This window comes from Lissotriton helveticus, chromosome 1_1 (assembly GCF_964261635.1).
Source record: "Lissotriton helveticus chromosome 1_1, aLisHel1.1, whole genome shotgun sequence".
Taxonomy (NCBI): Eukaryota; Metazoa; Chordata; class Amphibia; order Caudata; family Salamandridae; genus Lissotriton; species Lissotriton helveticus.
In genome coordinates this window covers 219,279,993-219,288,136 of record NC_136057.1, presented here as the reverse complement: position 1 = coordinate 219,288,136, position 8,144 = coordinate 219,279,993, and the positions used below count along the sequence as shown (strand labels likewise).

Below are 8,144 nucleotides of genomic sequence, written 5' to 3'. Positions count from 1 at the left end.
TTTTCTCCTTGGCTGGAAGGGTAGGAGCGGATTTTGTTACTGGGAGACAGTTTTGCAACAGTGCTGCAGTATCGGCCCTCTATACCAAAAGCTGCAGCAGTATTTCCCATCAGCACCCCCTAATCCCCCATCCAGAGCTGGCCAAACTTAATTGTCAGGGCTGATCTGCATTCTCAGTACTGTGCTTTGTGTTACTTTTCCATACAAACCAAGGATAATACCAATTAGCGGTGGTTTGGTAAGCCCCAAATACGTTTAGCGTAGGGATAGCATTACAAAAGAAATGGTAATCCAGGTGCTAAACCTTAGTGAATCTAGGCACGAGTTTTAATCAGAACAAAAAGTTATTGGAGACCCCTGCGTAACAGAAAATCAGGTATGAGGCATGTGAGAAAATGAGTACACAAGTAGCTCTTAGGCTTAGCTTGTACCTCATAAAAAACACAGAGGGTAGAGGGTCCTAGGGGAAGTTTAACGACCAAGCACTGCTACTACCCCTAACTGAACAGTTACATCAACAAAAAGTAGCAGTGGGTCAAAGGAGCTAACTGATTATGTATCTGTATGGAGGAAAAATACAAAATGAAATCGTGCCTAAGGTATTCCTTCAAAGTGAAAGAATTCCCATCAGTCATCGACCGAGACCGCCCTTCATCATCTGGGATCCTTCACACTTTGAAGATAACATACCCACAACAGTTAGGCAGATGTTTTAAACCTAATCTGAAGCGAGTATACAAGTGATAGAAAGTGAAGTGTGGGAATATGTCTGTGGACAACTGAGTAGCAGTGCAAATTTAAAGTGAATAGTGAATCAGTGAAAGGTAAAATATATTAAAATTGGGTAGTGAAGGAGGAAAAAACTTTATTCTGCACCCCTTCAATCCCAAATCAATAAAAACAGTGCAAATAGTAGTGTAACAAATAACTACTAATGAGTATCTTAGGTCGACATGTTTCTGCAGTCAAACGGGGCCCCGTGGTCTCCTGCTGCTTCTTCAGGACCATTAATGCTACTGCTAAATAAAAATGATATAAAGGAATGATATCACCTGAAAGTGTGATATAGTTTCGTCCTCCTGACTTCGCAGTTCAATGAAGATGAAATGGTCAGTTGGACAAAATCCCAGATACATAAAAAGAAAGACAAACAGACAAACTATAGTCAATATCAGTGGTATTGCTCTGAAACATTTGGATCTATTAACCCATTTCTTTGAGCCAGCTTATGTATGCCAGCCAAAATGGGCAAACATGTCTGCCCCATGTATACATTGATTACATGCTCACTCACCTTTGCGGCAGGAGGGAACAGCCCCACCTCACCTGGCTTCAGCTCAGGTAAATGGAGCACCGCTCTGGTGGAAGGAAAATAGAGAAAGTGCCATTTGAACTGTGGGACTTCGTTTCCCAGAAGCGACAGTAAACACCCAGTCACTCACGTCACCATAGAGTACTGTTAAAACTCTCACACAATCACACTATGATAGCGACTTCAGCATAAGGGAGCCCTGATATAGCTTAGTCATGGACAAGTTCATTACTGTCACAGACATGATACTACACACAGTGTATCTAGTGCAATGAGTACCCAATCGCAATCTCTTGTCCCTTATTTGATGCAATTGTATCCAGAGCTGCTTCTCACAACCAATGCTCATTTTCGATACCGTTAATGGCTAAAGTTACAGTCAGTTTGTTCTACGAAACTGAAAATAAACGTAAATACCGGCTAGCAAGTTCAATCATGCCCATGGCAACGTTTAGTTGAATTACGCTCCGCCACTCATTTATGTTAGCAGATATCCACTCGCACATGAAACTTCGCTGCTTAGAAGGATATGATATCCACCCACCTGCCCGTCGGTACCCCGGACGTCCCTCTGGCCTGTCTATCGTGGAGGTACCGACACGGTGTACTTGCGGCCATTATATTCCTCTAGGTGTAACGTTGCCCGTGTACATGACGTCATCTTTACGTCCCACATTAGGGTAGATGGGTAATGTAGTTCCGTAGCCGACCTCTTCTCTCAATGCGTCCCCGCTTTGATATTAGTGCATGAACTATGAACGATGTGAGCTTTCATTTCATTTTGTCTTTTTCCTCCATACAGATACATAATCGGTTAGCTCCTTTGACCCACTGCTACTTTTTGTTGAGTTAGCTTGTACCTCACCTCCGGAATGCCAATGGCTGGAAGCCAAAACACATTGCACATATGCAGGGGCTACAAACTCTACCCTGTGGGAAAAATACAGCAAGGTGTAGGGTGCTAAAATACAATCATGTGTATTTAAATCGTAATCGGCAGGGTGTGTTTCTAATCACCAGCAATTAACATAGCATTGGACTGCCTAGATGCACCAGCGGTCTTCTAAAATGGAGGGAAGCTTGCTGTCCTGCAGCACCTTTTCTGTGCTTGGGAAGGAAGCTTGCAGACCTACTTCCCAGCACCATTTGATCGTCTAAAGTAAAGGTAGAATGCAGTCCTGCTTTCTTCCAAGCACATTTCAATGCATGTAAAATAAGCTGTAGCCTGTGCCTCACCTGTTGGTATGTGTGTTTTTGTGTTGGTAATATTCCCTGCTGCTGTCAACCCTGAACATTATCTGTTTGTCTGGATGTGGATGGCTGAAGCTGCTGTGTGTGTGAGCAAAGGTTGCAGTGCACCTGGTGTATTTTGGGAATTGATGTGATGAGGGTCTTGCAGTGCTAAGAGGGCATAGAAATTGTACTGTCCTGGGCAAGAATTCTACACTTTTTTGTGGTTATGAACACTTTCCCCTGTACTTAAACCCACTCTCTTCCACAACCATTTCTCCATCAACTGAGTCATTGCTTTTCAGTGGCTGGCAAATGAAATCTTCTAAGGGTCCACGGCACTCCTCCCAAGACTTGAAGAAACTCAAGTAGAGGAACACGTAGAGGGCTCTCTGGAGGTGCTATAAAGAAGCACAAACCTATAAGAGGTCATTGCTGCATACGGGGGGGCCTCATTTATGAGGCCTTGCGTCAGTTTTGCGCTTCCGATGCGTCACTTTTTGTGACACATTGGCGGCGTAAAACATACCTCCTGTTGCGCACCATTTATAAAGTGACGCATCTAAGCAGATGCGTCATTTGTAAACCCCTGCGCTACATTATACCTGCGTCAGGTATAATGTATGCAGAGGGGGCGTTCCCCCGCAAAAAGCCTCGTAATAATGACGCAGTGAAATCTATGAGATTTCACTGCGTCACTCTTAGGACGCTTTTGCGTCAAAATCTTGCGCCTGCCTCACAGCAGGCGTAAGACTGACGCAAGCCCATTCACATGGGGCTTTCCCCATGTGAAAGGACACATTGCTGGAGTTGCGTCACTTTTGTGACACACCCCAGCAATGCGTGACTTTTGCGCTTACAGATACGTCAGAAATACTGACGTATCTGTAACTCCTTGCGACATGATGCGTCATACTGTAAATATGACGCATCAGTCATGTCGCAAGGAGTGCGCACTGAGAAGTGACGCATCGCTGCTTTCACGCAGCGATGCGTCATTTCTCATAAATGAGGCCCTGCGTCCGCGAGAGAGAGGGTGATAGCAAATGCAGGATCTTTACAATGGAGTGGTTGCTCATGCAGGTGGATACCTTCTTCCGAAAGGTCGAATAAATCAGTTCATAGTCATACTGACCACAAACAATCCTTGGTACCTGCAAGTACTGCAGTTGAGAAAATCTTCTTCTAGAGGACTAGATGTATATTGTAGAAAGCGGAGCCTCAATGAGGGTTGGGACTACAGTTCACAGAAGCCACCCAGTCAGTGACCTTTGAGCGGCCACATCAGATGGCTCAGTGAACAGTATGTCAAGGTCATAGATTTAGTTGTTTATGCCTCCTGGCTGTAGGGAACTAGTTCCTCTAGCCCAAGGGAGTTCTTGTGAGGTCTGGAGTTTGCAGAGGGGTTCTCCTTCCTTTTGGAACTGGTCTCTTGCCTTGGTCCAGTTGAAATCCAGTGGTTGCAGGGCGGCTGCCGAAGGCGCAGAGTTTATTTCCTCTCTTAGTGGAGTCCTCCCTTTCTGTGGAAATGGGTCTCTTTTTGATATTACATCAAATTTGAGGTTCTTGTGTCCAAGGTGCCCCTTAAATCCTGGATTAAGTGTATGTTAGTGGGTGTGAGGACTAGTAGCCAATGGGCATCCAGTCCTGCGGCTTATCCACCCCTGTGTTGACCACGTCCTGTGGCTGTAGGTCACTACAATAGTCAGAAACTACCTTTTTGGAATAAATTCAATGGCAAAAACCATCTTCAACTGTACACGTCAGCTGCAGGAGCCTAGAGGTGATGTCTGCCATGTGGAAGTGTGCACCTCCTGAATAAGGCAGGCAGAGGCTTTGTCCTCGAGTGGGAGACCAGTTTCTTTGTCCAGCAGCGACAGTGAAGCCTTAGAGGGTCAGCACTGTTATGGTTCTATTCACTAGTTCCTCTGTGTGGGTGGAGTCGTCACCTTTTGCACACACAGATTTTTGTGCCTGGCCTCTGGGAGGGGTACTCACTCCTGAGTCTGAGAATGCTTGTTTAACTTGGTAGGCACTGTCTAAAGTACCACCTGGGTACATGCTTGGTAAATCTCAACACCACCATCGTGTCAGGGGTTAAAAAGCACGTTGTTTGACACCAAACACAAAGAAAATCGACCATTCCATATTGAAGTTGGTAAATCTGGAGATGTCCAGTGTCCAACCCATACTATCCTACAGAGGGTCAGTCACTTACAGAGGAATTACTTTTAGAAAGCTCCCACACAGCAATATATGCTTGCATATATATTTCCACACATACAGCATATTGCTCTCTGCCTCCTGGGCCATAGGAGGCCTACCTTAGGAGTGACTGACACATGGTGTGTGCATGGTCAAACTGGAGCAGGCAAGCTGCTCGTGCAAGGCTGACATGACAGACCTGCAGCCTTTAGTTTCACTCGGGTCACTCAGGGTGACACAATAAGTGATGCAGCAGTGGTGCCTCATTTGCATCTCTGCCCAGGGTACCACTGGTATCATAAACTAGGGCCTTATAGGGGTGTAAAAGTACTTGCCTATTGGGTGTACCTATTCACATTTACAGTTTAAGGAAAAGAGCAATGGCGCTGGGGCCTGGTTAGCAGGGTCCGGCACACTTTCAGATCAATTACTACAGCATCTAGCACAAAAACGTGGGGGATGACCATCTATAAAGAGCACTTTACAACATGACCCCCCCCCCCGATGAAAGGTGATGAGAACTAACCTCCTCCTTCTCCCTCTTAGTTGTTCTCCTCAAATAAGTGGAAGGCCCTGGAAAGGCCAGCTTTATTGGCATGGTCAGTTCCTGGTATGGGTTCTACGACAAAGTCCACCCCCTGTAGGGTAATGGACCATCTCAACAATTTGTGGTTCACTCCTCTCATTTGCATCATCCACCTGAGATGCCTTTTGTCAGTCTTAACCAGGAAGTGAGTCCAAAACAAGTAGGGCCTCAGGTTCTTCAGAGAATAAACCTCAGCAAAGACTTCCCTTTCAATAGCACTCCAACACTGTTTTCTGGGGAGAAGTCATATGCTAATGTAGACTGCTGCTTAATCTTGATCTTCATCTTTAGTCTGTCCTAATACTGCCCCAATCCCATGTTCAGAAGCGTACATTTGAACAATGAGTTTTTCTCACAGTCTGGTGCTTTTAGGAGAGGTGCTGAGCACATGGCTGCTTTCTTGGTGTTAAAGGCATTTTGAATGCCTGTGGTCAAAATGACCTCCTTGGGATGCTTCGTGGAGTTTTACCTCAGTGAGAGGGCCACAATAGCCCTTCACAAACCTCCTACAGTTTCCAGTCAGGCCACTAAATGCCCCAGGCCCAGCTCTCCCCATGCTGCTGCAATGCTTCCTTCCCATTTCTCTGAGTGCTTTCTCATTTTACACTGCTTTCTCCTTTCTGTACCCTGTTTTTCTGAGTACTTTCTAAAGCTTGTGTCTCAGCTTTTACTACTTTCTCCTTCCTCTCCCCCATTTTAATCAGTGCTTTCTCTTGCTTTTGTCTAATTTTTTACCGCAAATTTTCTGAGAGATTTCTTCTGCTTGCATCTCACTTTTACTTCTTTCTCCTTCCTGTAAGCCCTGTTTTTATGAGTGCTTTCTCCTGCTTTTCCTTTGTTTTTTATTGCTTTCTCCCTCCTTTCACTTGTTTTTGTCTGTGCTTTCTCCTGCTTTCACTTAGTTTTTACTGCTTTGTCCTTCCTTTCCTTCTGTTTTTCGGAGGCTTTCCCCTGATTTTCCTTTATTTGTTACTGTTTCTCCTTGTTTTTCATCATTTGCCACTCCTAGCTTGCCAAGTTTTTTTCTGCCTCCCACCTATCCCCTCTACTGCCTCTCAGTGCCCCTCTCTCCTCCAAAGCCGTAATTAAAGGAGACTGCAGCGTGACCCCATTGTGGGGCTGCACTGCTCTGCTTCCTTTGATTTCCTGAATGCTTTCTCCTTCTTTTTCCTTGTTTGCCACAGCTTTCTCCTTCCTTTCCCCCCTTTATCTGAGTGCTTTCTCCTGCTTGCGTCTCATTGTTTTACATCTTTCTCCTTCTTCACACCCAATTTTTTGATTTTTTTCTTCTGCATTTCAGTCAGTTTTTACTTTCTTCCCCCATTATTCTATTATCTCCTTCCTCTCTCCGTCACTCTGAGTGCCTTCTCCTGCTTTTGCCTCATTTTTACTGCTCTCTCCTTCCTCTCCCGCCTCCTGAGTGCTTTCTCCTGCTCTTGCTTCATTTTTTACTGCTTTCACCTTTATTCCCCCCTTTTTTCTAAGTGCTCTCTTCTGCTTCTGTCTAATTTTGACAGCATTCTCCTTCCTTTCCCCCTATTTCTCTGAGTGCTTTCTCTTTCTTTTGCCTAATTTTCTACTACTTTCTCTTTCCTTTTCCCCATTTTTCTGAGTTCTTTTTCCGAATTTTTCCTAATTTCGCTTTGTTTTTGCTGATTACTCCATCCTTTCCTCTCATTTTCGTGAGTGCTATCTCCTGTTTCCCTCATTTTTCACCTTTTCTCCTTGTTTTTTCCTTATTTGCCGCTCACAAATGCTGCCTGTATTCCCGCCTCCCTCCTAGCCCCTTAACGGCACTCATCACCCCATAAACTCACCACCATAGGGCACTCACCACCCTAAACAAACTAAACTGCACGGGGCACTCACCACCCTATAAAACACACCACAATGGGGCACTCACCACCCTAAAACAAACTGTATGGGGCACTCACCACCCCAAAAAACTCACCACCATAAGACAAACTGCGCAAGGCACTCAACACCCCAAAATGAACTGCAATGAGACACTAACCACCCCACAAATACACAATAGTATGACACTCACCGCTCAGCACCAAAACTAAACAGCACTTAGACACTAAACACCCCAAAACTATCATCACCCCATGACCTCCCCTAAGATGGCTGCACTGTGCAATAAACACTAATACAGACCATAGGCACAAACTATGACCTTGAGCCCACACACACACACAACGAGACAAACATTATAGTGACCAGCAATATAATGAAAGAGAAAGTCTCGTGCTCCGGTGAGCGGTCTCTCACCTGAGTGATCCAAAGAAGTAAAACTCTCTGTCCTTAAGCTGCCGGTATCTGTATCAATCCATAGAAGTTGCAAAACACCAGGGAACAGTTCAGATGAAAAAATGGTTTCGCCGAGTTGCTGACTGGACAATACCCATAAATGAAACCAAAGTCCAAGTATCCAGTGTCTTCCATTTGTTAACTCCTAGTAGTGTGAATTCAGAAAGAACACATGCCTGCTGAGAAAAACACCCTCCATTTGTAGCATTATCCTCTCCACATCGATTTGCAGGATATTAAAAGATTCACTGCCAGACAGCTGCCAAAAATACATTACTATCTCCCACGACGTTCCGATTAACTCCACAAGGCTGGTAGTCACTCTGCATGTTTGTTTCCATGGTGACTGGGTAAACAAAGTCACCAACATATCTTCCATACACTCCATGTCCATCTCAAAATGGAGGCACGCATTAGACGCAGCACCGGGTGGCTCTCAGCATGCCGGTGCTGGAAAACAACGTGAGTATGAGGCAATAAAACAGCCAGTCTTCCATGTCG

At 45.1% G+C, this 8,144-nt stretch overlaps 1 long non-coding RNA gene across 1 annotated transcript; it reads right to left on the bottom strand.

Moving 5' to 3' along the window:
- Positions 1–900: 900 nt before the first annotated feature.
- On the bottom strand, positions 901–7,927 carry LOC144768579 (uncharacterized). Its single transcript, XR_013598580.1, has 3 exons — positions 7,605–7,927; positions 1,295–1,358; positions 901–1,083 (listed from the first exon to the last, which is right to left on the bottom strand). It is a non-coding gene; the product is annotated as an uncharacterized LOC144768579 (long non-coding RNA).
- Between the last annotated feature and the right edge of the window lie 217 nt (positions 7,928–8,144).